General features: G+C 50.8%; 52 non-coding genes across 52 annotated transcripts; 14 read left to right on the top strand and 38 right to left on the bottom strand.

Moving 5' to 3' along the window:
* Positions 1-707: 707 nt before the first annotated feature.
* trnae-cuc (transfer RNA glutamic acid (anticodon CUC)) lies at positions 708-779 on the top strand. The gene has a single exon. It is a non-coding gene; the product is annotated as a tRNA-Glu (tRNA).
* Positions 780-834: 55 nt separating this feature from the next.
* Positions 835-921, bottom strand: trnay-gua (transfer RNA tyrosine (anticodon GUA)). Its single transcript is given in 2 exon segments — positions 835-870; positions 885-921. It is a non-coding gene; the product is annotated as a tRNA-Tyr (tRNA).
* Positions 922-1,590: 669 nt separating this feature from the next.
* trnar-acg (transfer RNA arginine (anticodon ACG)) lies at positions 1,591-1,663 on the bottom strand. The gene has a single exon. It is a non-coding gene; the product is annotated as a tRNA-Arg (tRNA).
* A 630-nt stretch (positions 1,664-2,293) lies between these two features.
* On the top strand, positions 2,294-2,365 carry trnae-cuc (transfer RNA glutamic acid (anticodon CUC)). The gene has a single exon. It is a non-coding gene; the product is annotated as a tRNA-Glu (tRNA).
* A 55-nt stretch (positions 2,366-2,420) lies between these two features.
* Positions 2,421-2,507, bottom strand: trnay-gua (transfer RNA tyrosine (anticodon GUA)). Its single transcript is given in 2 exon segments — positions 2,421-2,456; positions 2,471-2,507. It is a non-coding gene; the product is annotated as a tRNA-Tyr (tRNA).
* A 671-nt stretch (positions 2,508-3,178) lies between these two features.
* On the bottom strand, positions 3,179-3,251 carry trnar-acg (transfer RNA arginine (anticodon ACG)). Its single transcript has one exon. It is a non-coding gene; the product is annotated as a tRNA-Arg (tRNA).
* Positions 3,252-3,881: 630 nt separating this feature from the next.
* Positions 3,882-3,953, top strand: trnae-cuc (transfer RNA glutamic acid (anticodon CUC)). The gene has a single exon. It is a non-coding gene; the product is annotated as a tRNA-Glu (tRNA).
* Positions 3,954-4,218: 265 nt separating this feature from the next.
* On the bottom strand, positions 4,219-4,290 carry trnae-uuc (transfer RNA glutamic acid (anticodon UUC)). The gene has a single exon. It is a non-coding gene; the product is annotated as a tRNA-Glu (tRNA).
* Positions 4,291-4,765: 475 nt separating this feature from the next.
* Positions 4,766-4,838, bottom strand: trnar-acg (transfer RNA arginine (anticodon ACG)). The gene has a single exon. It is a non-coding gene; the product is annotated as a tRNA-Arg (tRNA).
* Positions 4,839-5,468: 630 nt separating this feature from the next.
* On the top strand, positions 5,469-5,540 carry trnae-cuc (transfer RNA glutamic acid (anticodon CUC)). The gene has a single exon. It is a non-coding gene; the product is annotated as a tRNA-Glu (tRNA).
* Positions 5,541-5,595: 55 nt separating this feature from the next.
* Positions 5,596-5,682, bottom strand: trnay-gua (transfer RNA tyrosine (anticodon GUA)). The gene is given in 2 exon segments: positions 5,596-5,631; positions 5,646-5,682. It is a non-coding gene; the product is annotated as a tRNA-Tyr (tRNA).
* Positions 5,683-5,805: 123 nt separating this feature from the next.
* Positions 5,806-5,877, bottom strand: trnae-uuc (transfer RNA glutamic acid (anticodon UUC)). The gene has a single exon. It is a non-coding gene; the product is annotated as a tRNA-Glu (tRNA).
* A 473-nt stretch (positions 5,878-6,350) lies between these two features.
* trnar-acg (transfer RNA arginine (anticodon ACG)) lies at positions 6,351-6,423 on the bottom strand. Its single transcript has one exon. It is a non-coding gene; the product is annotated as a tRNA-Arg (tRNA).
* A 630-nt stretch (positions 6,424-7,053) lies between these two features.
* Positions 7,054-7,125, top strand: trnae-cuc (transfer RNA glutamic acid (anticodon CUC)). The gene has a single exon. It is a non-coding gene; the product is annotated as a tRNA-Glu (tRNA).
* Positions 7,126-7,390: 265 nt separating this feature from the next.
* On the bottom strand, positions 7,391-7,462 carry trnae-uuc (transfer RNA glutamic acid (anticodon UUC)). Its single transcript has one exon. It is a non-coding gene; the product is annotated as a tRNA-Glu (tRNA).
* A 474-nt stretch (positions 7,463-7,936) lies between these two features.
* Positions 7,937-8,009, bottom strand: trnar-acg (transfer RNA arginine (anticodon ACG)). The gene has a single exon. It is a non-coding gene; the product is annotated as a tRNA-Arg (tRNA).
* A 630-nt stretch (positions 8,010-8,639) lies between these two features.
* trnae-cuc (transfer RNA glutamic acid (anticodon CUC)) lies at positions 8,640-8,711 on the top strand. The gene has a single exon. It is a non-coding gene; the product is annotated as a tRNA-Glu (tRNA).
* Positions 8,712-8,766: 55 nt separating this feature from the next.
* On the bottom strand, positions 8,767-8,853 carry trnay-gua (transfer RNA tyrosine (anticodon GUA)). Its single transcript is given in 2 exon segments — positions 8,767-8,802; positions 8,817-8,853. It is a non-coding gene; the product is annotated as a tRNA-Tyr (tRNA).
* A 123-nt stretch (positions 8,854-8,976) lies between these two features.
* trnae-uuc (transfer RNA glutamic acid (anticodon UUC)) lies at positions 8,977-9,048 on the bottom strand. The gene has a single exon. It is a non-coding gene; the product is annotated as a tRNA-Glu (tRNA).
* Positions 9,049-9,521: 473 nt separating this feature from the next.
* Positions 9,522-9,594, bottom strand: trnar-acg (transfer RNA arginine (anticodon ACG)). Its single transcript has one exon. It is a non-coding gene; the product is annotated as a tRNA-Arg (tRNA).
* Positions 9,595-10,351: 757 nt separating this feature from the next.
* trnay-gua (transfer RNA tyrosine (anticodon GUA)) lies at positions 10,352-10,438 on the bottom strand. Its single transcript is given in 2 exon segments — positions 10,352-10,387; positions 10,402-10,438. It is a non-coding gene; the product is annotated as a tRNA-Tyr (tRNA).
* Positions 10,439-10,561: 123 nt separating this feature from the next.
* On the bottom strand, positions 10,562-10,633 carry trnae-uuc (transfer RNA glutamic acid (anticodon UUC)). Its single transcript has one exon. It is a non-coding gene; the product is annotated as a tRNA-Glu (tRNA).
* Positions 10,634-11,107: 474 nt separating this feature from the next.
* Positions 11,108-11,180, bottom strand: trnar-acg (transfer RNA arginine (anticodon ACG)). Its single transcript has one exon. It is a non-coding gene; the product is annotated as a tRNA-Arg (tRNA).
* Positions 11,181-11,810: 630 nt separating this feature from the next.
* Positions 11,811-11,882, top strand: trnae-cuc (transfer RNA glutamic acid (anticodon CUC)). The gene has a single exon. It is a non-coding gene; the product is annotated as a tRNA-Glu (tRNA).
* A 55-nt stretch (positions 11,883-11,937) lies between these two features.
* trnay-gua (transfer RNA tyrosine (anticodon GUA)) lies at positions 11,938-12,024 on the bottom strand. Its single transcript is given in 2 exon segments — positions 11,938-11,973; positions 11,988-12,024. It is a non-coding gene; the product is annotated as a tRNA-Tyr (tRNA).
* Positions 12,025-12,147: 123 nt separating this feature from the next.
* trnae-uuc (transfer RNA glutamic acid (anticodon UUC)) lies at positions 12,148-12,219 on the bottom strand. Its single transcript has one exon. It is a non-coding gene; the product is annotated as a tRNA-Glu (tRNA).
* Positions 12,220-12,693: 474 nt separating this feature from the next.
* trnar-acg (transfer RNA arginine (anticodon ACG)) lies at positions 12,694-12,766 on the bottom strand. The gene has a single exon. It is a non-coding gene; the product is annotated as a tRNA-Arg (tRNA).
* A 630-nt stretch (positions 12,767-13,396) lies between these two features.
* On the top strand, positions 13,397-13,468 carry trnae-cuc (transfer RNA glutamic acid (anticodon CUC)). Its single transcript has one exon. It is a non-coding gene; the product is annotated as a tRNA-Glu (tRNA).
* A 55-nt stretch (positions 13,469-13,523) lies between these two features.
* On the bottom strand, positions 13,524-13,610 carry trnay-gua (transfer RNA tyrosine (anticodon GUA)). The gene is given in 2 exon segments: positions 13,524-13,559; positions 13,574-13,610. It is a non-coding gene; the product is annotated as a tRNA-Tyr (tRNA).
* Positions 13,611-14,279: 669 nt separating this feature from the next.
* trnar-acg (transfer RNA arginine (anticodon ACG)) lies at positions 14,280-14,352 on the bottom strand. Its single transcript has one exon. It is a non-coding gene; the product is annotated as a tRNA-Arg (tRNA).
* A 630-nt stretch (positions 14,353-14,982) lies between these two features.
* trnae-cuc (transfer RNA glutamic acid (anticodon CUC)) lies at positions 14,983-15,054 on the top strand. Its single transcript has one exon. It is a non-coding gene; the product is annotated as a tRNA-Glu (tRNA).
* A 55-nt stretch (positions 15,055-15,109) lies between these two features.
* On the bottom strand, positions 15,110-15,196 carry trnay-gua (transfer RNA tyrosine (anticodon GUA)). Its single transcript is given in 2 exon segments — positions 15,110-15,145; positions 15,160-15,196. It is a non-coding gene; the product is annotated as a tRNA-Tyr (tRNA).
* Positions 15,197-15,319: 123 nt separating this feature from the next.
* trnae-uuc (transfer RNA glutamic acid (anticodon UUC)) lies at positions 15,320-15,391 on the bottom strand. The gene has a single exon. It is a non-coding gene; the product is annotated as a tRNA-Glu (tRNA).
* Positions 15,392-15,865: 474 nt separating this feature from the next.
* trnar-acg (transfer RNA arginine (anticodon ACG)) lies at positions 15,866-15,938 on the bottom strand. The gene has a single exon. It is a non-coding gene; the product is annotated as a tRNA-Arg (tRNA).
* Positions 15,939-16,568: 630 nt separating this feature from the next.
* trnae-cuc (transfer RNA glutamic acid (anticodon CUC)) lies at positions 16,569-16,640 on the top strand. The gene has a single exon. It is a non-coding gene; the product is annotated as a tRNA-Glu (tRNA).
* Positions 16,641-16,905: 265 nt separating this feature from the next.
* On the bottom strand, positions 16,906-16,977 carry trnae-uuc (transfer RNA glutamic acid (anticodon UUC)). Its single transcript has one exon. It is a non-coding gene; the product is annotated as a tRNA-Glu (tRNA).
* A 476-nt stretch (positions 16,978-17,453) lies between these two features.
* Positions 17,454-17,526, bottom strand: trnar-acg (transfer RNA arginine (anticodon ACG)). The gene has a single exon. It is a non-coding gene; the product is annotated as a tRNA-Arg (tRNA).
* A 630-nt stretch (positions 17,527-18,156) lies between these two features.
* Positions 18,157-18,228, top strand: trnae-cuc (transfer RNA glutamic acid (anticodon CUC)). Its single transcript has one exon. It is a non-coding gene; the product is annotated as a tRNA-Glu (tRNA).
* Positions 18,229-18,283: 55 nt separating this feature from the next.
* On the bottom strand, positions 18,284-18,370 carry trnay-gua (transfer RNA tyrosine (anticodon GUA)). The gene is given in 2 exon segments: positions 18,284-18,319; positions 18,334-18,370. It is a non-coding gene; the product is annotated as a tRNA-Tyr (tRNA).
* A 1,374-nt stretch (positions 18,371-19,744) lies between these two features.
* trnae-cuc (transfer RNA glutamic acid (anticodon CUC)) lies at positions 19,745-19,816 on the top strand. The gene has a single exon. It is a non-coding gene; the product is annotated as a tRNA-Glu (tRNA).
* A 55-nt stretch (positions 19,817-19,871) lies between these two features.
* On the bottom strand, positions 19,872-19,958 carry trnay-gua (transfer RNA tyrosine (anticodon GUA)). The gene is given in 2 exon segments: positions 19,872-19,907; positions 19,922-19,958. It is a non-coding gene; the product is annotated as a tRNA-Tyr (tRNA).
* Positions 19,959-20,081: 123 nt separating this feature from the next.
* Positions 20,082-20,153, bottom strand: trnae-uuc (transfer RNA glutamic acid (anticodon UUC)). The gene has a single exon. It is a non-coding gene; the product is annotated as a tRNA-Glu (tRNA).
* Positions 20,154-21,005: 852 nt separating this feature from the next.
* Positions 21,006-21,078, bottom strand: trnar-acg (transfer RNA arginine (anticodon ACG)). The gene has a single exon. It is a non-coding gene; the product is annotated as a tRNA-Arg (tRNA).
* A 630-nt stretch (positions 21,079-21,708) lies between these two features.
* Positions 21,709-21,780, top strand: trnae-cuc (transfer RNA glutamic acid (anticodon CUC)). Its single transcript has one exon. It is a non-coding gene; the product is annotated as a tRNA-Glu (tRNA).
* A 55-nt stretch (positions 21,781-21,835) lies between these two features.
* On the bottom strand, positions 21,836-21,922 carry trnay-gua (transfer RNA tyrosine (anticodon GUA)). The gene is given in 2 exon segments: positions 21,836-21,871; positions 21,886-21,922. It is a non-coding gene; the product is annotated as a tRNA-Tyr (tRNA).
* A 123-nt stretch (positions 21,923-22,045) lies between these two features.
* trnae-uuc (transfer RNA glutamic acid (anticodon UUC)) lies at positions 22,046-22,117 on the bottom strand. The gene has a single exon. It is a non-coding gene; the product is annotated as a tRNA-Glu (tRNA).
* Positions 22,118-22,591: 474 nt separating this feature from the next.
* On the bottom strand, positions 22,592-22,664 carry trnar-acg (transfer RNA arginine (anticodon ACG)). The gene has a single exon. It is a non-coding gene; the product is annotated as a tRNA-Arg (tRNA).
* Positions 22,665-23,294: 630 nt separating this feature from the next.
* On the top strand, positions 23,295-23,366 carry trnae-cuc (transfer RNA glutamic acid (anticodon CUC)). The gene has a single exon. It is a non-coding gene; the product is annotated as a tRNA-Glu (tRNA).
* A 55-nt stretch (positions 23,367-23,421) lies between these two features.
* On the bottom strand, positions 23,422-23,508 carry trnay-gua (transfer RNA tyrosine (anticodon GUA)). Its single transcript is given in 2 exon segments — positions 23,422-23,457; positions 23,472-23,508. It is a non-coding gene; the product is annotated as a tRNA-Tyr (tRNA).
* A 670-nt stretch (positions 23,509-24,178) lies between these two features.
* trnar-acg (transfer RNA arginine (anticodon ACG)) lies at positions 24,179-24,251 on the bottom strand. Its single transcript has one exon. It is a non-coding gene; the product is annotated as a tRNA-Arg (tRNA).
* A 757-nt stretch (positions 24,252-25,008) lies between these two features.
* Positions 25,009-25,095, bottom strand: trnay-gua (transfer RNA tyrosine (anticodon GUA)). Its single transcript is given in 2 exon segments — positions 25,009-25,044; positions 25,059-25,095. It is a non-coding gene; the product is annotated as a tRNA-Tyr (tRNA).
* A 123-nt stretch (positions 25,096-25,218) lies between these two features.
* trnae-uuc (transfer RNA glutamic acid (anticodon UUC)) lies at positions 25,219-25,290 on the bottom strand. The gene has a single exon. It is a non-coding gene; the product is annotated as a tRNA-Glu (tRNA).
* Positions 25,291-25,526: the final 236 nt, after the last annotated feature.

Here is a 25,526-nt window from a genome sequence, read left to right as displayed (position 1 = left end):
AGATCGAGCAAGCCAGAAGTCGAACCTAGAATCTTCTGATCCGTAGTCAGACGCTTTATCCATTGCACCACTGGCCCACCGGTCAGGCACCCTGGTGTTTACACGCATCTTGGTGGTGTTTGCCTGGAGCGGCGCCTGTCGCAACACCAACTTTTTCTCATGCCATTAACAGGCCTGGAGCCAACGTAAGGAAGCGCTCCGATGAGGGGTCTGCTATGAAAAGCTTGAAGACGGAGGCGTCACATGTTAGGGATCTCTGTCTTCCTGGCGTGGCTAACGTAGCTGGGTAGCAAATTACTTTAAAACAGTGCAAGGCTGGCCACTCAAAAAGCCAGGCATACCTCAGAGACGACGGCACTCTGTGCTATGCGCTCTGTCAACCTCGAGCTCCTTCGCCAGATGCTTTGCAGAAGAAGGGCTGAAAACAAAAAGTGGAGTGAGTCAGGCACCTCTTGGCACTGAGAGCACGGCTGGGCTCTCCTTGTTGTCTTTTGCAAGCTGCTTTGATTGAATTGCAAGTTGCGATGTTGTTAGGATGTTCTCACAGAGCATGTGACAGTTTCTCAGTGGAAGAACTGTGATCCAGGGTCAGAGACTCTCTCCTCTCCAAGAGGAAAAGGCTAGCCTTAGCGGTTTTGCTTGAGAAATTGCAGCAAAATCTAGTAGAGGCCCACAGGCAGGCTTGAGGAGACAGGCTGAACAGCCCTTCCCTGGTGGTCTAGTGGTTAGGATTCGGCGCTCTCACCGCCGCGGCCCGGGTTCGATTCCCGGTCAGGGAACGTTCCTTTTGCCCTCCAGCGCGGCCAAGAAAATGTTTGAGTGTGAAAAGTGACCTCCTTCGAGCCGGAGTCGAACCAGCGACCTAAGGATTGCCAATGGTCCACCTACAGTCCTCCGCTCTACCAGCTGAGCTATCGAAGGTATGCAGGGAAAGAGAAGAACCTCAACCTATCAGGTTGCTGCAGCTCCACTGCTGGCTAAAAGCGATTCAGTAATAGACAGAAGCTCTGGCTGTTCGATAAGGGGAGCAAAGACAAGCCAAACTTCCCATACCGGGAGTCGAACCCGGGCCGCCTGGGTGAAAACCAGGAATCCTGACGGCTAGACCATATGGGAAAGCCCGCAAACGCAGGTCAGGCTTGTGTGCCATTTTTCATGCGTGTGGCCTTTACAAGGGCAGGGTTATGTTAGGCCCTTTGGCATTCAGTGTGTGACCGTCGCCTTTAAGAATATGGCAATGTTCCGAAGGGATTGTTTACTGAATTCACTTGTACCAGACTCGATGGAGGGAGATGTCATTTGTCTCTCCCAGGGGGTGCAGCTCTCTCCCATTCTTGTGTTCGCATAAAAAGATACTATAAACTGGTCATTAAAGCAAGGTCCCCGTGACAGTGCTTATGCGATGCATTTGAAAGCACGCACGGTATTGTATGGTAGGCGCTATCTAGCTGACAAAACGGCCTATGGTTGGACTGTCAGTTTACAAGAAAAAAAAACTAACCATTCCAATACCAATAGTCAAAAACTATGGGCTAATAAAACAAGCTAATAAAACTGCTGTAGGCTGATAGCGAAGCAAAAGAGGCAGATCGAGCCAGCCAGGAGTCAAACCTAGAATCTTCTGATCCGTAGTCAGACGCGTTATCCATTGCGCCACTGGCCCACCGGTGAGGCGCCCTGGTGTTTACACGCATCTTGGTGGTGTTTGCCTGGAGCGGGGCCTGTCGCAACATCAACTTTTTCTCATGCCATTAACAGGCCTGGAGCCAACGTAAGGAAGCGCTCCAAAGAGGGGTCTGCTATGAAAAGCTTGAAGACGGAGGCGTCACATGTTAGGGATCTCTGTCTTCCTGGCGTGGCTAACGTAGCTGGGTAGCAAATTACTTTAAAACAGTGCAAGGCTGGCCGCTCAAAAAGCCAGGCATACCTCAGAGACGACGACACTCTGTGCTATGCGCTCTGTCAACCTCGAGCTCCTTCGCCAGATGCTCTGCAGAAGAAGGGCTGAAAACAAAAAGCGGAGTGAGTCAGGCACCTCTTGGCACTGAGAGCACGGCTGGGCTCTCCTTGTTGTCTTTTGCAAGCTGCTTTGATTGAATTGCAAGTTGCGATGTTGTTAGGATGTTCTCACAGAGCATGTGACAGTTTCTCAGTGGAAGAACTGTGATCCAGGGTCAGAGACTCTCTCCTCTCCAAGAGGAAAAGGCTAGCCTTAGCGGTTTTGCTTGAGAAATTGCAGCAAAATCTGGTAGAGGCCCACAGGCAGGCTTGAGGAGACAGGCTGAACAGCCCTTCCCTGGTGGTCTAGTGGTTAGGATTCGGCGCTCTCACCGCCGCGGCCCGGGTTCGATTCCCGGTCAGGAAACGTTCCTTTTGCCCTCCAGCGCGGCCAAGAAAATGTTTGAGTGTGAAAAGTGACCTCCTTCGAGCCGGAGTCGAACCAGCGACCTAAGGATTGCCAATGGTCCACCTACAGTCCTCCGCTCTACCAGCTGAGCTATCGAAGGTATGCAGGGAAAGAGAAGAATCTCAACCTATCAGGTTGCTGCAGCTCCACTGCTGGCTAAAAGCGATTCAGTAATAGACAGAAGCTCTGGCTGTTCGATAAGGGGAGCAAAGACAAGCCAAACTTCCCATACCGGGAGTCGAACCCGGGCCGCCTGGGTGAAAACCAGGAATCCTGACGGCTAGACCATATGGGAAAGCCCGCAAACGCCGGTCAGGCTTGTGTGCCATTTTTCATGCGTGTGGCCTTTACAAGGGCAGGGTTATGTTAGGCCCTTTGGCATTCAGTGTGTGACCGTCGCCTTTAAGAATATGGCAATGTTCCGAAGGGATTGTTTACTGAATTCACTTGTACCAGACTCGATGGAGGGAGATGTCATTTGTCTCTCCCAGGGGGTGCAGCTCTCTCCCATTCTTGTGTTCGCATAAAAAGATACTATAAACTGGTCATTAAAGCAAGGTCCCCGTGACAGTGCTTATGCGATGCATTTGAAAGCACGCACGGTATTGTATGGTAGGTGCTATCTAGCTGACAAAACGGCCTATGGTTGGACTGTCAGTTTACAAGAAAAAAAAAAACTAACCATTCCAATACCAATAGTCAAAAACTATGGGCTAATAAAACAAACTAATAAAACTGCTGTAGGCTGATAGCGAAGCAAAAGAGGCAGATCGAGCCAGCCAGGAGTCGAACCTAGAATCTTCTGATCCGTAGTCAGACGCGTTATCCATTGCGCCACTGGCCCACCGGTCATGCGCCCTGGTGTTTACACGCATCTTGGTGGTGTTTGCCTGGAGCGGGGCCTGTCGCAACATCAACTTTTTCTCATGCCATTAACAGGCCTGGAGCCAACGTAAGGAAGCGCTCCAAAGAGGGGTCTGCTATGAAAAGCTTGAAGACGGAGGCGTCACATGTTAGGGATCTCTGTCTTCCTGGCGTGGCTAACGTAGCTGGGTAGCAAATTACTTTAAAACAGTGCAAGGCTGGCCGCTCAAAAAGCCAGGCATACCTCAGAGACGACGACACTCTGTGCTATGCGCTCTGTCAACCTCGAGCTCCTTCGCCAGATGCTCTGCAGAAGAAGGGCTGAAAACAAAAAGCGGAGTGAGTCAGGCACCTCTTGGCACTGAGAGCACGGCTGGGCTCTTCTTGTTATCTTTTGCAAGCTGCTTTGATTGAATTGCAAGTTGCGATGTTGTTAGGATGTTCTCACAGAGCATGTGACAGTTTCTCAGTGGAAGAACTGTGATCCAGGGTCAGAGACTCTCTCCTCTCCAAGAGGAAAAGGCTAGCCTTAGCGGTTTTGCTTGAGAAATTGCAGCAAAATCTGGTAGAGGCCCACAGGCAGGCTTGAGGAGACAGGCTGAACAGCCCTTCCCTGGTGGTCTAGTGGTTAGGATTCGGCGCTCTCACCGCCGCGGCCCGGGTTCGATTCCCGGTCAGGGAACGTTCCTTTTGCCCTCCAGCGCGGCCAAGAAAATGTTTGAGTGTGAAAAGTGACCTCCTTCGAGCCGGAGTCGAACCAGCGAACTAAGGATTGCCAACGTTCCACCTACAGTCCTCCGCTCTACCAGCTGAGCTATCGAAGGTATGCAGGGAAAGAGAAGAACCTCAACCTATCAGGTTGCTGCAGCTCCACTGCTGGCTAAATGCAATTCAGTAATAGACAGAAGCTCTGGCTGTTCGATAAGGGGAGCAAAGACAAGCCAAACTTCCCATACCGGGAGTCGAACCCGGGCCGCCTGGGTGAAAACCAGGAATCCTGACCGCTAGACCATATGGGAAAGCCCGCAAACGCCGGTCAGGCTTGTGTGCCATTTTTCATGCGTGTGGCCAGTACAAGGGCAGGGTTATGTTAGGCCCTTTGGCATTCAGTGTGTGACCGTCGCCTTTAAGAATATGGCAATGTTCCGAAGGGATTGTTTACTGAATTCACTTGTACCAGACTCGATGGAGGGAGATGTCATTTGTCTCTCCCAGGGGGTGCAGCTCTCTCCCATTCTTGTGTTCGCATAAAAAGATACTATAAACTGGTCATTAAAGCAAGGTCCCCGTGACAGTGCTTATGCGATGCATTTGAAAGCACGCACGGTATTGTATGGTAGGTGCTATCTAGCTGACAAAACGGCCTATGGTTGGACTGTCAGTTTACAAGAAAAAAAAAACGAACCATTCCAATACCAATAGTCAAAAACTATGGGCTAATAAAACAAACTAATAAAACTGCTGTAGGCTGATAGCGAAGCAAAAGAGGCAGATCGAGCCAGCCAGGAGCCGAACCTAGAATCTTCTGATCCGTAGTCAGACGCGTTATCCATTGCGCCACTGGCCCACCGGTCAGGCGGCCTGGTGTTTACACGCATCTTGGTGGTGTTCGCCTGGAGCGGGGCCTGTCGCAACATCAACTTTTTCTCATGCCATTAACAGGCCTGGAGCCAACGTAAGGAAGCGCTCCGATGAGGGGTCTGCTATGAAAAGCTTGAAGACGGAGGCGTCACATGTTAGGGATCTCTGTCTTCCTGGCGTGGCTAACGTAGCTGGGTAGCAAATTACTTTAAAACAGTGCAAGGCTGGCCGCTCAAAAAACCAGGCATACCTCAGAGACGACGACACTCTGTGCTATGCGCTCTGTCAACCTCGAGCTCCTTCGCCAGATGCTCTGCAGAAGAAGGGCTGAAAACAAAAAGCGGAGTGAGTCAGGCACCTCTTGGCACTGAGAGCACGGCTGGGCTCTCCTTGTTGTCTTTTGCAAGCTGCTTTGATTGAATTGCAAGTTGCGGTGTTGTTAGGATGTTCTCACGGAGCATGTGACAGTTTCTCAGTGGAAGAACTGTGATCCAGGGTCAGAGACTCTCTCCTCTCCAAGAGGAAAAGGCTAGCCTTAGCGGTTTTGCTTGAGAAATTGCAGCAAAATCTGGTAGAGGCCCACAGGCAGGCTTGAGGAGACAGGCTGAACAGCCCTTCCCTGGTGGTCTAGTGGTTAGGATTCGGCGCTCTCACCGCCGCGGCCCGGGTTCGATTCCCGGTCAGGGAACGTTCCTTTTGCCCTCCAGCGCGGCCAAGAAAATGTTTGAGTGTGAAAAGTGACCTCCTTCGAGCCGGAGTCGAACCAGCGACCTAAGGATTGCCAACGTTCCACCTACAGTCCTCCGCTCTACCAGCTGAGCTATCGAAGGTATGCAGGGAAAGAGAAGAACCTCAACCTATCAGGTTGCTGCAGCTCCACTGCTGGCTAAAAGCGATTCAGTAATAGACAGAAGCTCTGGCTGTTCGATAAGGGGAGCAAAGACAAGCCAAACTTCCCATACCGGGAGTCGAACCCGGGCCGCCTGGGTGAAAACCAGGAATCCTGACCGCTAGACCATATGGGAAAGCCCGCAAACGCCGGTCAGGCTTGTGTGCCATTTTTCATGCGTGTGGCCAGTACAAGGGCAGGGTTATGTTAGGCCCTTTGGCATTCAGTGTGTGACCGTCGCCTTTAGGAATATGGCAATGTTCCGAAGGGATTGTTTACTGAATTCACTTGTACCAGACTCGATGGAGGGAGATGTCATTTGTCTCTCCCAGGGGTGCAGCTCTCTCCCATTCTTGTGTTCGCATAAAAAGATACTATAAACTGGTCATTAAAGCAAGGTTCCCGTGACAGTGCTTATGCGATGCATTTGAAAGCACGCACGGTATTGTATGGTAGGCGCTATCTAGCTGACAAAACGGCCTATGGTTGGACTGTCAGTTTACAAGAAAAAAAAACTAACCATTCCAATACCAATAGTCAAAAACTATGGGCTAATAAAACAAGCTAATAAAACTGCTGTAGGCTGATAGCGAAGCAAAAGAGGCAGATCGAGCCAGCCAGGAGTCGAACCTAGAATCTTCTGATCCGTAGTCAGACGCGTTATCCATTGCGCCACTGGCCCACCGATGAGGCGCCCTGGTGTTTACACGCATCTTGGTGGTGTTTGCCTGGAGCGGGGCCTGTCGCAACATCAACTTTTTCTCATGCCATTAACAGGCCTGGAGCCAACGTAAGGAAGCGCTCCAAAGAGGGGTCTGCTATGAAAAGCTTGAAGACGGAGGCGTCACATGTTAGGGATCTCTGTCTTCCTGGCGTGGCTAACGTAGCTGGGTAGCAAATTACTTTAAAACAGTGCAAGGCTGGCCGCTCAAAAAGCCAGGCATACCTCAGAGACGACGACACTCTGTGCTATGCGCTCTGTCAACCTCGAGCTCCTTCGCCAGATGCTCTGCAGAAGAAGGGCTGAAAACAAAAAGCGGAGTGAGTCAGGCACCTCTTGGCACTAAGAGCACGGCTGGGCTCTCCTTGTTGTCTTTTGCAAGCTGCTTTGATTGAATTGCAAGTTGCGATGTTGTTAGGATGTTCTCACAGAGCATGTGACAGTTTCTCAGTGGAAGAACTGTGATCCAGGGTCAGAGACTCTCTCCTCTCCAAGAGGAAAAGGCTAGCCTTAGCGGTTTTGCTTGAGAAATTGCAGCAAAATCTGGTAGAGGCCCACAGGCAGGCTTGAGGAGACAGGCTGAACAGCCCTTCCCTGGTGGTCTAGTGGTTAGGATTCGGCGCTCTCACCGCCGCGGCCCGGGTTCGATTCCCGGTCAGGGAACGTTCCTTTTGCCCTCCAGCGCGGCCAAGAAAATGTTTGAGTGTGAAAAGTGACCTCCTTCGAGCCGGAGTTGAACCAGCGACCTAAGGATTGCCAACGTTCCACCTACAGTCCTCCGCTCTACCAGCTGAGCTATCGAAGGTATGCAGGGAAAGAGAAGAACCTCAACCTATCAGGTTGCTGCAGCTCCACTGCTGGCTAAAAGCGATTCAGTAATAGACAGAAGCTCTGGCTGTTCGATAAGGGGAGCAAAGACAAGCCAAACTTCCCATACCGGGAGTCGAACCCGGGCCGCCTGGGTGAAAACCAGGAATCCTGACCGCTAGACCATATGGGAAAGCCCGCAAACGTCGGTCAGGCTTGTGTGCCATTTTTCATGCGTGTGGCCAGTACAAGGGCAGGGTTATGTTAGGCCCTTTGGCATTCAGTGTGTGACCGTCGCCTTTAAGAATATGGCAATGTTCCGAAGGGATTGTTTACTGAATTCACTTGTACCAGACTCGATGGAGGGAGATGTCATTTGTCTCTCCCAGGGGTGCAGCTCTCTCCCATTCTTGTGTTCGCATAAAAAGATACTATAAACTGGTCATTAAAGCAAGGTCCCCGTGACAGTGCTTATGCGATGCATTTGAAAGCACGCACGGTATTGTATGGTAGGTGCTATCTAGCTGACAAAACGGCCTATGGTTGGACTGTCAGTATACAAGAAAAAAAAAACTAACCATTCCAATACCAATAGTCAAAAACTATGGGCTAATAAAACAAACTAATAAAACTGCTGTAGGCTGATAGCGAAGCAAAAGAGGCAGATCGAGCCAGCCAGGAGCCGAACCTAGAATCTTCTGATCCGTAGTCAGACGCGTTATCCATTGCGCCACTGGCCCACCGGTCAGGCGGCCTGGTGTTTACACGCATCTTGGTGGTGTTCGCCTGGAGCGGGGCCTGTCGCAACATCAACTTTTTCTCATGCCATTAACAGGCCTGGAGCCAACGTAAGGAAGCGCTCCGATGAGGGGTCTGCTATGAAAAGCTTGAAGACGGAGGCGTCACATGTTAGGGATCTCTGTCTTCCTGGCGTGGCTAACGTAGCTGGGTAGCAAATTACTTTAAAACAGTGCAAGGCTGGCCGCTCAAAAAACCAGGCATACCTCAGAGACGACGACACTCTGTGCTATGCGCTCTGTCAACCTCGAGCTCCTTCGCCAGATGCTCTGCAGAAGAAGGGCTGAAAACAAAAAGCGGAGTGAGTCAGGCACCTCTTGGCACTGAGAGCATGGCTGGGCTCTCCTTGTTGTCTTTTGCAAGCTGCTTTGATTGAATTGCAAGTTGCGGTGTTGTTAGGATGTTCTCACAGAGCATGTGACAGTTTCTCAGTGGAAGAACTGTGATCCAGGGTCAGAGACTCTCTCCTCTCCAAGAGGAAAAGGCTAGCCTTAGCGGTTTTGCTTGAGAAATTGCAGCAAAATCTGGTAGAGGCCCACAGGCAGGCTTGAGGAGACAGGCTGAACAGCCCTTCCCTGGTGGTCTAGTGGTTAGGATTCGGCGCTCTCACCGCCGCGGCCCGGGTTCGATTCCCGGTCAGGGAACGTTCCTTTTGCCCTCCAGCGCGGCCAAGAAAATGTTTGAGTGTGAAAAGTGACCTCCTTCGAGCCGGAGTCGAACCAGCGACCTAAGGATTGCCAACGTTCCACCTACAGTCCTCCGCTCTACCAGCTGAGCTATCGAAGGTATGCAGGGAAAGAGAAGAACCTCAACCTATCAGGTTGCTGCAGCTCCACTGCTGGCTAAAAGCGATTCAGTAATAGACAGAAGCTCTGGCTGTTCGATAAGGGGAGCAAAGACAAGCCAAACTTCCCATACCGGGAGTCGAACCCGGGCCGCCTGGGTGAAAACCAGGAATCCTGACCGCTAGACCATATGGGAAAGCCCGCAAACGCCGGTCAGGCTTGTGTGCCATTTTTCATGCGTGTGGCCAGTACAAGGGCAGGGTTATGTTAGGCCCTTTGGCATTCAGTGTGTGACCGTCGCCTTTAGGAATATGGCAATGTTCCGAAGGGATTGTTTACTGAATTCACTTGTACCAGACTCGATGGAGGGAGATGTCATTTGTCTCTCCCAGGGGTGCAGCTCTCTCCCATTCTTGTGTTCGCATAAAAAGATACTATAAACTGGTCATTAAAGCAAGGTCCCCGTGACAGTGCTTATGCGATGCATTTGAAAGCACGCACGGTATTGTATGGTAGGCGCTATCTAGCTGACAAAACGGCCTATGGTTGGACTGTCAGTTTACAAGAAAAAAAAACTAACCATTCCAATACCAATAGTCAAAAACTATGGGCTAATAAAACAAGCTAATAAAACTGCTGTAGGCTGATAGCGAAGCAAAAGAGGCAGATCGAGCCAGCCAGGAGTCGAACCTAGAATCTTCTGATCCGTAGTCAGACGCGTTATCCATTGCGCCACTGGCCCACCGATGAGGCGCCCTGGTGTTTACACGCATCTTGGTGGTGTTTGCCTGGAGCGGGGCCTGTCGCAACATCAACTTTTTCTCATGCCATTAACAGGCCTGGAGCCAACGTAAGGAAGCGCTCCAAAGAGGGGTCTGCTATGAAAAGCTTGAAGACGGAGGCGTCACATGTTAGGGATCTCTGTCTTCCTGGCGTGGCTAACGTAGCTGGGTAGCAAATTACTTTAAAACAGTGCAAGGCTGGCCGCTCAAAAAACCAGGCATACCTCAGAGACGACGACACTCTGTGCTATGCGCTCTGTCAACCTCGAGCTCCTTCGCCAGATGCTCTGCAGAAGAAGGGCTGAAAACAAAAAGCGGAGTGAGTCAGGCACCTCTTGGCACTGAGAGCACGGCTGGGCTCTCCTTGTTGTCTTTTGCAAGCTGCTTTGATTGAATTGCAAGTTGCGGTGTTGTTAGGATGTTCTCACGGAGCATGTGACAGTTTCTCAGTGGAAGAACTGTGATCCAGGGTCAGAGACTCTCTCCTCTCCAAGAGGAAAAGGCTAGCCTTAGCGGTTTTGCTTGAGAAATTGCAGCAAAATCTGGTAGAGGCCCACAGGCAGGCTTGAGGAGACAGGCTGAACAGCCCTTCCCTGGTGGTCTAGTGGTTAGGATTCGGCGCTCTCACCGCCGCGGCCCGAGTTCGATTCCCGGTCAGGGAACGTTCCTTTTGCCCTCCAGCGCGGCCAAGAAAATGTTTGAGTGTGAAAAGTGACCTCCTTCGAGCCGGAGTCGAACCAGCGACCTAAGGATTGCCAACGTTCCACCTACAGTCCTCCGCTCTACCAGCTGAGCTATCGAAGGTATGCAGGGAAAGAGAAGAACCTCAACCTATCAGGTTGCTGCAGCTCCACTGCTGGCTAAAAGCGATTCAGTAATAGACAGAAGCTCTGGCTGTTCGATAAGGGGAGCAAAGACAAGCCAAACTTCCCATACCGGGAGTCGAACCCGGGCCGCCTGGGTGAAAACCAGGAATCCTGACCGCTAGACCATATGGGAAAGCCCACAAACGCCGGTCAGGCTTGTGTGCCATTTTTCATGCGTGTGGCCAGTACAAGGGCAGGGTTATGTTAGGCCCTTTGGCATTCAGTGTGTGACCGTCGCCTTTAAGAATATGGCAATGTTCCGAAGGGATTGTTTACTGAATTCACTTGTACCAGACTCGATGGAGGGAGATGTCATTTGTCTCTCCCAGGGGGTGCAGCTCTCTCCCATTCTTGTGTTCGCATAAAAAGATACTATAAACTGGTCATTAAAGTAAGGTCCCCGTGACAGTGCTTATGCGATGCATTTGAAAGCACGCACGGTATTGTATGGTAGGCGCTATCTAGCTGACAAAACGGCCTATGGTTGGACTGTCAGTTTACAAGAAAAAAAAACTAACCATTCCAATACCAATAGTCAAAAACTATGGGCTAATAAAACAAGCTAATAAAACTGCTGTAGGCTGATAGCGAAGCAAAAGAGGCAGATCGAGCCAGCCAGGAGTCGAACCTAGAATCTTCTGATCCGTAGTCAGACGCGTTATCCATTGCGCCACTGGCCCACCGGTGAGGCGCTCTGGTGTTTACACGCATCTTGGTGGTGTTTGCCTGGAGCGGGGCCTGTCGCAACATCAACTTTTTCTCATGCCATTAACAGGCCTGGAGCCAACGTAAGGAAGCGCTCCGATGAGGGGTCTGCTATGAAAAGCTTGAAGACGGAGGTGTCACATGTTAGGGATCTCTGTCTTCCTGGCGTGGCTAACGTAGCTGGGTAGCAAATTACTTTAAAACAGTGCAAGGCTGGCCGCTCAAAAAGCCAGGCATACCTCAGAGACGACGACACTCTGTGCTATGCGCTCTGTCAACCTGGAGCTCCTTCGCCAGATGCTCTGCAGAAGAAGGGCTGAAAACAAAAAGCGGAGTGAGTCAGGCACCTCTTGGCACTGAGAGCACGGCTGGGCTCTCCTTGTTGTCTTTTGCAAGCTGCTTTGATTGAATTGCAAGTTGCGATGTTGTTAGGATGTTCTCACAGAGCATGTGACAGTTTCTCAGTGGAAGAACTGTGATCCAGGGTCAGAGACTCTCTCCTCTCCAAGAGGAAAAGGCTAGCCATAGCGGTTTTGCTTGAGAAATTGCAGCAAAATCTGGTAGAGGCCCACAGGAAGGCTTGAGGAGACAGACTGAACAGCCCTTCCCTGGTGGTCTAGTGGTTAGGATTCGGCGCTCTCACCGCCGCGGCCCGGGTTCGATTCCCGGTCAGGGAACGTTCCTTTTGCCCTCCAGCGCGGCCAAGAAAATGTTTGAGTGTGAAAAGTGACCTCCTTCGAGCCGGAGTCGAACCAGCGACCTAAGGATTGCCAACGTTCCACCTACAGTCCTCCGCTCTACCAGCTGAGCTATCGAAGGTATGCAGGGAAAGAGAAGAACCTCAACCTATCAGGTTGCTGCAGCTCCACTGCTGGCTAAAAGCGATTCAGTAATAGACAGAAGCTCTGGCTGTTCGATAAGGGGAGCAAAGACAAGCCAAACTTCCCATACCGGGAGTCGAACCCAGGCCGCCTGGGTGAAAACCAGGAATCCTGACCGCTAGACCATATGGGAAAGCCCGCAAATGCCGGTCAGGCTTGTGTGCCATTTTTCATGCGTGTGGCCAGTACAAGGGCAGGGTTATGTTAGGCCCTTTGGCATTCAGTGTGTGACCGTCGCCTTTAAGAATATGGCAATGTTCCGAAGGGATTGTTTACTGAATTCACTTGTACCAGACTCGATGGAGGGAGATGTCATTTGTCTCTCCCAGGGGGTGCAGCTCTCTCCCATTCTTGTGTTCGCATAAAAAGATACTATAAACTGGTCATTAAAGCAAGGTCCCCGTGACAGTGCTTATGCGATGCATTTGAAAGCACGCACGGTATTGTATGGTAGGCGCTATCTAGCTGACAAAACGGCCTATGGTTGGACTGTCAGTTTACAAGAAAAAAAAACTAACCATTCCAATACCAATAGTCAAAAACGATGGGCTAATAAAACAAGCTAATAAAACTGCTGTAGGCTGATAGCAAAGCAAAAGAGGCAGATCGAGCCAGCCAGGAGTCGAACCTAGAATCTTCTGATCCGTAGTCAGACGCGTTATCCATTGCGCCACTGGCCCACCGGTCAGGCGCCCTGGTGTTTACACGCATCTTGGTGGTGTTTGCCTGGAGCGGGGCCTGTCGCAACATCAACTTTTTCTCATGCCATTAACAGGCCTGGAGCCAACGTAAGGAAGCGCTCCGATGAGGGGTCTGCTATGAAAAGCTTGAAGACGGAGGTGTCACATGTTAGGGATCTCTGTCTTCCTGGCGTGGCTAACGTAGCTGGGTAGCAAATTACTTTAAAACAGTGCAAGGCTGGCCGCTCAAAAAGCCAGGCATACCTCAGAGACGACGACACTCTGTGCTATGCGCTCTGTCAACCTGGAGCTCCTTCGCCAGATGCTCTGCAGAAGAAGGGCTGAAAACAAAAAGCGGAGTGAGTCAGGCACCTCTTGGCACTGAGAGCACGGCTGGGCTCTCCTTGTTGTCTTTTGCAAGCTGCTTTGATTGAATTGCAAGTTGCGATGTTGTTAGGATGTTCTCACAGAGCATGTGACAGTTTCTCAGTGGAAGAACTGTGATCCAGGGTCAGAGACTCTCTCCTCTCCAAGAGGAAAAGGCTAGCCATAGCGGTTTTGCTTGAGAAATTGCAGCAAAATCTGGTAGAGGCCCACAGGAAGGCTTGAGGAGACAGACTGAACAGCCCTTCCCTGGTGGTCTAGTGGTTAGGATTCGGCGCTCTCACCGCCGCGGCCCGGGTTCGATTCCCGGTCAGGGAACGTTCCTTTTGCCCTCCAGCGCGGCCAAGAAAATGTTTGAGTGTGAAAAGTGACCTCCTTCGAGCCGGAGTCGAACCAGCGACCTAAGGATTGCCAACGTTCCACCTACAGTCCTCCGCTCTACCAGCTGAGCTATCGAAGGTATGCAGGGAAAGAGAAGAACCTCAACCTATCAGGTTGCTGCAGCTCCACTGCTGGCTAAAAGCGATTCAGTAATAGACAGAAGCTCTGGCTGTTCGATAAGGGGAGCAAAGACAAGCCAAACTTCCCATACCGGGAGTCGAACCCGGGCCGCCTGGGTGAAAACCAGGAATCCTGACGGCTAGACCATATGGGAAAGCCCGCAAACGCCGGTCAGGCTTGTGTGCCATTTTTCATGCGTGTGGCCAGTACAAGGGCAGGGTTATGTTAGGCCCTTTGGCATTCAGTGTGTGACCGTCGCCTTTAAGAATATGGCAATGTTCCGAAGGGATTGTTTACTGAATTCACTTGTACCAGACTCGATGGAGGGAGATGTCATTTGTCTCTCCCAGGGGGTGCAGCTCTCTCCCATTCTTGTGTTCGCATAAAAAGATACTATAAACTGGTCATTAAAGCAAGGTCCCCGTGACAGTGCTTATGCGATGCATTTGAAAGCACGCACGGTATTGTATGGTAGGCGCTATCTAGCTGACAAAACGGCCTATGGTTGGACTGTCAGTTTACAAGAAAAAAAAACTAACCATTCCAATACCAATAGTCAAAAACTATGGGCTAATAAAACAAGCTAATAAAACTGCTGTAGGCTGATAGCGAAGCAAAAGAGGCAGATCGAGCCAGCCAGGAGTCGAACCTAGAATCTTCTGATCCGTAGTCAGACGCGTTATCCATTGCGCCACTGGCCCACCGGTGAGGCGCTCTGGTGTTTACACGCATCTTGGTGGTGTTTGCCTGGAGCGGGGCCTGTCGCAACATCAACTTTTTCTCATGCCATTAACAGGCCTGGAGCCAACGTAAGGAAGCGCTCCAAAGAGGGGTCTGCTATGAAAAGCTTGAAGACTGAGGCGTCACATGTTAGGGATCTCTGTCTTCCTGGCGTGGCTAACGTAGCTGGGTAGCAAATTACTTTAAAACAGTGCAAGGCTGGCCGCTCAAAAAACCAGGCATACCTCAGAGACGACGACACTCTGTGCTATGCGCTCTGTCAACCTCGAGCTCCTTCGCCAGATGCTCTGCAGAAGAAGGGCTGAAAACAAAAAGCGGAGTGAGTCAGGCACCTCTTGGCACTGAGAGCACGGCTGGGCTCTCCTTGTTGTCTTTTGCAAGCTGCTTTGATTGAATTGCAAGTTGCGGTGTTGTTAGGATGTTCTCACGGAGCATGTGACAGTTTCTCAGTGGAAGAACTGTGATCCAGGGTCAGAGACTCTCTCCTCTCCAAGAGGAAAAGGCTAGCCTTAGCGGTTTTGCTTGAGAAATTGCAGCAAAATCTGGTAGAGGCCCACAGGCAGGCTTGAGGAGACAGGCTGAACAGCCCTTCCCTGGTGGTCTAGTGGTTAGGATTCGGCGCTCTCACCGCCGCGGCCCGGGTTCGATTCCCGGTCAGGGAACGTTCCTTTTGCCCTCCAGCGCGGCCAAGAAAATGTTTGAGTGTGAAAAGTGACCTCCTTCGAGCCGGAGTCGAACCAGCGACCTAAGGATTGCCAACGGTCCACCTACAGTCCTCCGCTCTACCAGCTGAGCTATCGAAGGTATGCAGGGAAGGAGAAGAACCTCAACCTATCAGGTTGCTGCAGCTCCACTGCTGGCTAAAAGCGATTCAGTAATAGACAGAAGCTCTGGCTGTTCGATAAGGGGAGCAAAGACAAGCCAAACTTCCCATACCGGGAGTCGAACCCGGGCCGCCTGGGTGAAAACCAGGAATCCTGACCGCTAGACCATATGGGAAAGCCCACAAACGCCGGTCAGGCTTGTGTGCCATTTTTCATGCGTGTGGCCAGTACAAGGGCAGGGTTATGTTAGGCCCTTTGGCATTCAGTGTGTGACCGTCGCCTTTAAGAATATGGCAATGTTCCGAAGGGATTGTTTACTGAATTCACTTGTACCAGACTCGATGGAGGGAGATGTCATTTGTCTCTCCCAGGGAGTGCAGCTCTCTCCCATTCTTGTGTTCGCATAAAAAGATACTATAAACTGGTCATTAAAGCAAGGTCCCCGTGACAGTGCTTATGCGATGCATTTGAAAGCACGCACGGTATTGTATGGTAGGCGCTATCTAGCTGACAAAACGGCCTATGGTTGGACTGTCAGTTTACAAGAAAAAAAAACTAACCATTCCAATACCAATAGTCAAAAACTATGGGCTAATAAAACAAGCTAATAAAACTGCTGTAGGCTGATAGCGAAGCAAAAGAGGCAGATCGAGCCAGCCAGGAGTCGAACCTAGAATCTTCTGATCCGTAGTCAGACGCGTTATCCATTGCGCCACTGGCCCACCGATGAGGCACCCTGGTGTTTACACGCATCTTGGTGGTGTTTGCCTGGAGCGGGGCCTGTCGCAACATCAACTTTTTCTCATGCCATTAACAGGCCTGGAGCCAACGTAAGGAAGCGCTCCAAAGAGGGGTCTGCTATGAAAAGCTTGAAGACGGAGGCGTCACATGTTAGGGATCTCTGTCTTCCTGGCGTGGCTAACGTAGCTGGGTAGCAAATTACTTTAAAACAGTGCAAGGCTGGCCGCTCAAAAAGCCAGGCATACCTCAGAGACGACGACACTCTGTGCTATGCGCTCTGTCAACCTCGAGCTCCTTCGCCAGATGCTCTGCAGAAGAAGGGCTGAAAACAAAAAGCGGAGTGAGTCAGGCACCTCTTGGCACTGAGAGCACGGCTGGGCTCTCCTTGTTGTCTTTTGCAAGCTGCTTTGATTGAATTGCAAGTTGCGATGTTGTTAGGATGTTCTCACAGAGCATGTGACAGTTTCTCAGTGGAAGAACTGTGATCCAGGGTCAGAGACTCTCTCCTCTCCAAGAGGAAAAGGCTAGCCTTAGCGGTTTTGCTTGAGAAATTGCAGCAAAATCTGGTAGAGGCCCACAGGCAGGCTTGAGGAGACAGGCTGAACAGCCCTTCCCTGGTGGTCTAGTGGTTAGGATTCGGCGCTCTCACCGCCGCGGCCCGGGTTCGATTCCCGGTCAGGGAACGTTCCTTTTGCCCTCCAGCGCGGCCAAGAAAATGTTTGAGTGTGAAAAGTGACCTCCTTCGAGCCGGAGTTGAACCAGCGACCTAAGGATTGCCAACGTTCCACCTACAGTCCTCCGCTCTACCAGCTGAGCTATCGAAGGTATGCAGGGAAAGAGAAGAACCTCAACCTATCAGGTTGCTGCAGCTCCACTGCTGGCTAAAAGCGATTCAGTAATAGACAGAAGCTCTGGCTGTTCGATAAGGGGAGCAAAGACAAGCCAAACTTCCCATACCGGGAGTCGAACCCGGGCCGCCTGGGTGAAAACCAGGAATCCTGACCGCTAGACCATATGGGAAAGCCCGCAAACGCCGGTCAGGCTTGTGTGCCATTTTTCATGCGTGTGGCCAGTACAAGGGCAGGGTTATGTTAGGCCCTTTGGCATTCAGTGTGTGACCGTCGCCTTTAAGAATATGGCAATGTTCCGAAGGGATTGTTTACTGAATTCACTTGTACCAGACTCGATGGAGGGAGATGTCATTTGTCTCTCCCAGGGGGTGCAGCTCTCTCCCATTCTTGTGTTCGCATAAAAAGATACTATAAACTGGTCATTAAAGCAAGGTCCCCGTGACAGTGCTTATGCGATGCATTTGAAAGCACGCACGGTATTGTATGGTAGGTGCTATCTAGCTGACAAAACGGCCTATGGTTGGACTGTCAGTTTACAAGAAAAAAAAAAACTTACCATTCCAATACCAATAGTCAAAAACTATGGGCTAATAAAACAAACTAATAAAACTGCTGTAGGCTGATAGCGAAGCAAAAGAGGCAGATCGAGCCAGCCAGGAGTCGAACCTAGAATCTTCTGATCCGTAGTCAGACGCGTTATCCATCGCGCCACTGGCCCACCGGTCAGGCACCCTGGTGTTTACACGCATCTTGGTGGTGTTCGCCTGGAGCGGGGCCTGTCGCAACATCAACTTTTTCTCATGCCATTAACAGGCCTGGAGCCAACGTAAGGAAGCGCTCCGATGAGGGGTCTGCTATGAAAAGCTTGAAGACGGAGGCGTCACATGTTAGGGATCTCTGTCTTCCTGGCGTGGCTAACGTAGCTGGGTAGCAAATTACTTTAAAACAGTGCAAGGCTGGCCGCTCAAAAAGCCAGGCATACCTCAGAGACGACGACACTCTGTGCTATGCGCTCTGTCAACCTCGAGCTCCTTCACCAGATGCTCTGCAGAAGAAGGGCTGAAAACAAAAAGCGGAGTGAGTCAGGCACCTCTTGGCACTGAGAGCACGGCTGGGCTCTCCTTGTTGTCTTTTGCAAGCTGCTTTGATTGAATTGCAAGTTGCGGTGTTGTTAGGATGTTCTCACGGAGCATGTGACAGTTTCTCAGTGGAAGAACTGTGATCCAGGGTCAGAGACTCTCTCCTCTCCAAGAGGAAAAGGCTAGCCTTAGCGGTTTTGCTTGAGAAATTGCAGCAAAATCTGGTAGAGGCCGACAGGCAGGCTTGAGGAGACAGGCTGAACAGCCCTTCCCTGGTGGTCTAGTGGTTAGGATTCGGCGCTCTCACCGCCGCGGCCCGGGTTCGATTCCCGGTCAGGGAACGTTCCTTTTGCCCTCCAGCGCGGCCAAGAAAATGTTTGAGTGTGAAAAGTGACCTCCTTCGAGCCGGAGTCGAACCAGCGACCTAAGGATTGCCAACGTTCCACCTACAGTCCTCCGCTCTACCAGCTGAGCTATCGAAGGTATGCAGGGAAAGAGAAGAACCTCAACCTATCAGGTTGCTGCAGCTCCACTGCTGGCTAAAAGCGATTCAGTAATAGACAGAAGCTCTGGCTGTTCGATAAGGGGAGCAAAGACAAGCCAAACTTCCCATACCGGGAGTCGAACTCAGGCCGCCTGGGTGAAAACCAGGAATCCTGACCGCTAGACCATATGGGAAAGCCCGCAAACGCCGGTCAGGCTTGTGTGCCATTTTTCATGCGTGTGGCCAGTACAAGGGCAGGGTTATGTTAGGCCCTTTGGCATTCAGTGTGTGACCGTCACCTTTAAGAATATGGCAATGTTCCGAAGGGATTGTTTACTGAATTCACTTGTACCAGACTCGATGGAGGGAGATGTCATTTGTCTCTCCCAGGGGGTGCAGCTCTCTCCCATTCTTGTGTTCGCATAAAAAGATACTATAAACTGGTCATTAAAGCAAGGTCCCCGTGACAGTGCTTATGCGATGCATTTGAAAGCACGCACGGTATTGTATGGTCGGCGCTATCTAGCTGACAAAACGGCCTATGGTTGGACTGTCAGTTTACAAGAAAAAAAAAAACTAACCATTCCAATACCAATAGTCAAAAACTATGGGCTAATAAAACAAACTAATAAAACTGCTGTAGGCTGATAGCGAAGCAAAAGAGGCAGATCGAGCCAGCCAGGAGCCGTACCTAGAATCTTCTGATCCGTAGTCAGACGCGTTATCCATTGCGCCACTGGCCCACCGGTCAGGCGGCCTGGTGTTTACACGCATCTTGGTGGTGTTCGCCTGGAGCGGGGCCTGTCGCAACATCAACTTTTTCTCATGCCATTAACAGGCCTGGAGCCAACGTAAGGAAGCGCTCCGATGAGGGGTCTGCTATGAAAAGCTTGAAGACGGAGGCGTCACATGTTAGGGATCTCTGTCTTCCTGGCGTGGCTTACGTAGCTGGGTAGCAAATTACTTTAAAACAGTGCAAGGCTGGCCGCTCAAAAAACCAGGCATACCTCAGAGACGACGACACTCTGTGCTATGCGCTCTGTCAACCTCGAGCTCCTTCGCCAGATGCTCTGCAGAAGAAGGGCTGAAAACAAAAAGCGGAGTGAGTCAGGCACCTCTTGGCACTGAGAGCACGGCTGGGCTCTCCTTGTTGTCTTTTGCAAGCTGCTTTGATTGAATTGCAAGTTGCGGTGTTGTTAGGATGTTCTCACGGAGCATGTGACAGTTTCTCAGTGGAAGAACTGTGATCCAGGGTCAGAGACTCTCTCCTCTCCAAGAGGAAAAGGCTAGCCTTAGCGGTTTTGCTTGAGAAATTGCAGCAAAATCTGGTAGAGGCCCACAGGCAGGCTTGAGGAGACAGGCTGAACAGCCCTTCCCTGGTGGTCTAGTGGTTAGGATTCGGCGCTCTCACCGCCGCGGCCCGGGTTCGATTCCCGGTCAGGGAACGTTCCTTTTGCCCTCCAGCGCGGCCAAGAAAATGTTTGAGTGTGAAAAGTGACCTCCTTCGAGCCGGAGTCGAACCAGCGACCTAAGGATTGCCAACGTTCCACCTACAGTCCTCCGCTCTACCAGCTGAGCTATCGAAGGTATGCAGGGAAAGAGAAGAACCTCAACCTATCAGGTTGCTGCAGCTCCACTGCTGGCTAAAAGCGATTCAGTAATAGACAGAAGCTCTGGCTGTTCGATAAGGGGAGCAAAGACAAGCCAAACTTCCCATACCGGGAGTCGAACCCGGGCCGCCTGGGTGAAAACCAGGAATCCTGACCGCTAGACCATATGGGAAAGCCCGCAAACGCCGGTCAGGCTTGTGTGCCATTTTTCATGCGTGTGGCCAGTACAAGGGCAGGGTTATGTTAGGCCCTTTGGCATTCAGTGTGTGACCGTCGCCTTTAGGAATATGGCAATGTTCCGAAGGGATTGTTTACTGAATTCACTTGTACCAGACTCGATGGAGGGAGATGTCATTTGTCTCTCCCAGGGGGTGCAGCTCTCTCCCATTCTTGTGTTCGCATAAAAATATACAGACCCACTTTATATTAGGTGGCCTTAAGTACAATGTAGTAACATTGTAATTAATCATTTGATACAATGCACTTATTGTGTACATACATGTTTTTACATTGTACTTACATTTAAAAAAATACTTGCATGTAATTACGTCTGTAATTAATTTCTGTAGTTACATTTGTAATTACACAGTTATCACTTCCCTTACACCTAACTCTACCCTTAAACTTACACACACCACCACACCTGTACCTAACTCTACCCGTATCCCACCTTAATATCAGCAAAGGTGTTTTAGAATATAATTTGAACACAATAAGTACATTGTACTTATTTTTTGATGTAAGTACATAGTACTTAAGGCCACCTAATATAAAGTGGGACCAAATATACTATAAACTGGTCATTAAAGCAAGGTCCCCGTGACAGTGCTTATGCGATGCATTTGAAAGCACGCACGGTATTGTATGGTAGGCGCTATCTAGCTGACAAAACGGCCTATGGTTGGACTGTCAGTTTACAAGAAAAAAAAACTAACCATTCCAATACCAATAGTCAAAAACTATGGGCTAATAAAACAAGCTAATAAAACTGCTGTAGGCTGATAGCGAAGCAAAAGAGGCAGATCGAGCCAGCCAGGAGTCGAACCTAGAATCTTCTGATCCGTAGTCAGACGCGTTATCCATTGCGCCACTGGCCCACCGATGAGGCGCCCTGGTGTTTACACGCATCTTGGTGGTGTTTGCCTGGAGCGGGGCCTGTCGCAACATCAACTTTTTCTCATGCCATTAACAGGCCTGGAGCCAACGTAAGGAAGCGCTCCAAAGAGGGGTCTGCTATGAAAAGCTTGAAGACGGAGGCGTCACATGTTAGGGATCTCTGTCTTCCTGGCGTGGCTAACGTAGCTGGGTAGCAAATTACTTTAAAACAGTGCAAGGCTGGCCGCTCAAAAAGCCAGGCATACCTCAGAGACGACGACACTCTGTGCTATGCGCTCTGTCAACCTCGAGCTCCTTCGCCAGATGCTCTGCAGAAGAAGGGCTGAAAACAAAAAGCGGAGTGAGTCAGGCACCTCTTGGCACTAAGAGCACGGCTGGGCTCTCCTTGTTGTCTTTTGCAAGCTGCTTTGATTGAATTGCAAGTTGCGATGTTGTTAGGATGTTCTCACAGAGCATGTGACAGTTTCTCAGTGGAAGAACTGTGATCCAGGGTCAGAGACTCTCTCCTCTCCAAGAGGAAAAGGCTAGCCTTAGCGGTTTTGCTTGAGAAATTGCAGCAAAATCTGGTAGAGGCCCACAGGCAGGCTTGAGGAGACAGGCTGAACAGCCCTTCCCTGGTGGTCTAGTGGTTAGGATTCGGCGCTCTCACCGCCGCGGCCCGGGTTCGATTCCCGGTCAGGGAACGTTCCTTTTGCCCTCCAGCGCGGCCAAGAAAATGTTTGAGTGTGAAAAGTGACCTCCTTCGAGCCGGAGTCGAACCAGCGACCTAAGGATTGCCAACGTTCCACCTACAGTCCTCCGCTCTACCAGCTGAGCTATCGAAGGTATGCAGGGAAAGAGAAGAACCTCAACCTATCAGGTTGCTGCAGCTCCACTGCTGGCTAAAAGCGATTCAGTAATAGACAGAAGCTCTGGCTGTTCGATAAGGGGAGCAAAGACAAGCCAAACTTCCCATACCGGGAGTCGAACCCGGGCCGCCTGGGTGAAAACCAGGAATCCTGACCGCTAGACCATATGGGAAAGCCCACAAACGCCGGTCAGGCTTGTGTGCCATTTTTCATGCGTGTGGCCAGTACAAGGGCAGGGTTATGTTAGGCCCTTTGGCATTCAGTGTGTGACCGTCGCCTTTAAGAATATGGCAATGTTCCGAAGGGATTGTTTACTGAATTCACTTGTACCAGACTCGATGGAGGGAGATGTCATTTGTCTCTCCCAGGGGGTGCAGCTCTCTCCCATTCTTGTGTTCGCATAAAAAGATACTATAAACTGGTCATTAAAGCAAGGTCCCCGTGACAGTGCTTATGCGATGCATTTGAAAGCACGCACGGTATTGTATGGTAGGCGCTATCTAGCTGACAAAACGGCCTATGGTTGGACTGTCAGTTTACAAGAAAAAAAAACTAACCATTCCAATACCAATAGTCAAAAACTATGGGCTAATAAAACAAGCTAATAAAACTGCTGTAGGCTGATAGCGAAGCAAAAGAGGCAGATCGAGCCAGCCAGGAGTCGAACCTAGAATCTTCTGATCCGTAGTCAGACGCGTTATCCATTGCGCCACTGGCCCACCGGTGAGGCGCCCTGGTGTTTACACGCATCTTGGTGGTGTTTGCCTGGAGCGGGGCCTGTCGCAACATCAACTTTTTCTCATGCCATTAACAGGCCTGGAGCCAACGTAAGGAAGCGCTCCGATGAGGGGTCTGCTATGAAAAGCTTGAAGACGGAGGTGTCACATGTTAGGGATCTCTGTCTTCCTGGCGTGGCTAACGTAGCTGGGTAGCAAATTACTTTAAAACAGTGCAAGGCTGGCCGCTCAAAAAGCCAGGCATACCTCAGAGACGACGACACTCTGTGCTATGCGCTCTGTCAACCTGGAGCTCCTTCGCCAGATGCTCTGCAGAAGAAGGGCTGAAAACAAAAAGCGGAGTGAGTCAGGCACCTCTTGGCACTGAGAGCACGGCTGGGCTCTCCTTGTTGTCTTTTGCAAGCTGCTTTGATTGAATTGCAAGTTGCGATGTTGTTAGGATGTTCTCACAGAGCATGTGACAGTTTCTCAGTGGAAGAACTGTGATCCAGGGTCAGAGACTCTCTCCTCTCCAAGAGGAAAAGGCTAGCCATAGCGGTTTTGCTTGAGAAATTGCAGCAAAATCTGGTAGAGGCCCACAGGAAGGCTTGAGGAGACAGACTGAACAGCCCTTCCCTGGTGGTCTAGTGGTTAGGATTCGGCGCTCTCACCGTCGCGGCCCGGGTTCGATTCCCGGTCAGGGAACGTTCCTTTTGCCCTCCAGCGCGGCCAAGAAAATGTTTGAGTGTGAAAAGTGACCTCCTTCGAGCCGGAGTCGAACCAGCGACCTAAGGATTGCCAACGTTCCACCTACAGTCCTCCGCTCTACCAGCTGAGCTATCGAAGGTATGCAGGGAAAGAGAAGAACCTCAACCTATCAGGTTGCTGCAGCTCCACTGCTGGCTAAAAGCGATTCAGTAATAGACAGAAGCTCTGGCTGTTCGATAAGGGGAGCAAAGACAAGCCAAACTTCCCATACCGGGAGTCGAACCCAGGCCGCCTGGGTGAAAACCAGGAATCCTGACCGATAGACCATATGGGAAAGCCCGCAAACGCCGGTCAGGCTTGTGTGCCATTTTTCATGCGTGTGGCCAGTACAAGGGCAGGGTTATGTTAGGCCCTTTGGCATTCAGTGTGTGACCGTCGCCTTTAGGAATATGGCAATGTTCCGAAGGGATTGTTTACTGAATTCACTTGTACCAGACTCGATGGAGGGAGATGTCATTTGTCTCTCCCAGGGGGTACAGCTCTCTCCCATTCTTGTGTTCGCATAAAAAGATACTATAAACTGGTCATTAAAGCAAGGTCCCCGTGACAGTGCTTATGCGATGCATTTGAAAGCACGCACGGTATTGTATGGTAGGCGCTATCTAGCTGACAAAAACGGCCTATGGTTGGACTGTCAGTTTACAAGAAAAAAAAACTAACCATTCCAATACCAATAGTCAAAAACGATGGGCTAATAAAACAAGCTAATAAAACTGCTGTAGGCTGATAGCGAAGCAAAAGAGGCAGATCGAGCCAGCCAGGAGTCGAACCTAGAATCTTCTGATCCGTAGTCAGACGCGTTATCCATTGCGCCACTGGCCCACCGGTGAGGCGCCCTGGTGTTTACACGCATCTTGGTGGTGTTTGCCTGGAGCGGGGCCTGTCGCAACATCAACTTTTTCTCATGCCATTAACAGGCCTGGAGCCAACGTAAGGAAGCGCTCCAAAGAGGGGTCTGCTATGAAAAGCTTGAAGACTGAGGCGTCACATGTTAGGGATCTCTGTCTTCCTGGCGTGGCTAACGTAGCTGGGTAGCAAATTACTTTAAAACAGTGCAAGGCTGGCCGCTCAAAAAGCCAGGCATACCTCAGAGACGACGACACTCTGTGCTATGCGCTCTGTCAACCTCGAGCTCCTTCGCCAGATGCTCTGCAGAAGAAGGGCTGAAAACAAAAAGCGGAGTGAGTCAGGCACCTCTTGGCACTGAGAGCACGGCTGGGCTCTTCTTGTTGTCTTTTGCAAGCTGCTTTGATTGAATTGCAAGTTGCGATGTTGTTAGGATGTTCTCACAGAGCATGTGACAGTTTCTCAGTGGAAGAACTGTGATCCAGGGTCAGAGACTCTCTCCTCTCCAAGAGGAAAAGGCTAGCCTTAGCGGTTTTGCTTGAGAAATTGCAGCAAAATCTGGTAGAGGCCCACAGGCAGGCTTGAGGAGACAGGCTGAACAGCCCTTCCCTGGTGGTCTAGTGGTTACGATTCGGCGCTCTCACCGCCGCGGCCCGGGTTCGATTCCCGGTCAGGGAACGTTCCTTTTGCCCTCCAGCGCGGCCAAGAAAATGTTTGAGTGTGAAAAGTGACCTCCTTCGAGCCGGAGTCGAACCAGCGACCTAAGGATTGCCAACGTTCCACCTACAGTCCTCCGCTCTACCAGCTGAGCTATCGAAGGTATGCAGGGAAAGAGAAGAACCTCAACCTATCAGGTTGCTGCAGCTCCACTGCTGGCTAAAAGCGATTCAGTAATAGACAGAAGCTCTGGCTGTTCGATAAGGGGAGCAAAGACAAGCCAAACTTCCCATACCGGGAGTCGAACCCGGGCCGCCTGGGTGAAAACCAGGAATCCTGACCGCTAGACCATATGGGAAAGCCCGCAAACGCCGGTCAGGCTTGTGTGCCATTTTTCATGCGTGTGGCCAGTACAAGGGCAGGGTTATGTTAGGCCCTTTGGCATTCAGTGTGTGACCGTCGCCTTTAGGAATATGGCAATGTTCCGAAGGGATTGTTTACTGAATTCACTTGTACCAGACTCGATGGAGGGAGATGTCATTTGTCTCTCCCAGGGGGTGCAGCTCTCTCCCATTCTTGTGTTCGCATAAAAAG

Source organism: Pseudorasbora parva, chromosome 22 (genome assembly GCF_024679245.1).
Source record: "Pseudorasbora parva isolate DD20220531a chromosome 22, ASM2467924v1, whole genome shotgun sequence".
Taxonomy (NCBI): Eukaryota; Metazoa; Chordata; class Actinopteri; order Cypriniformes; family Gobionidae; genus Pseudorasbora; species Pseudorasbora parva.
Note: the sequence above shows the minus strand (reverse complement) of the source record. Positions and strands in the feature narration are given on the sequence as shown.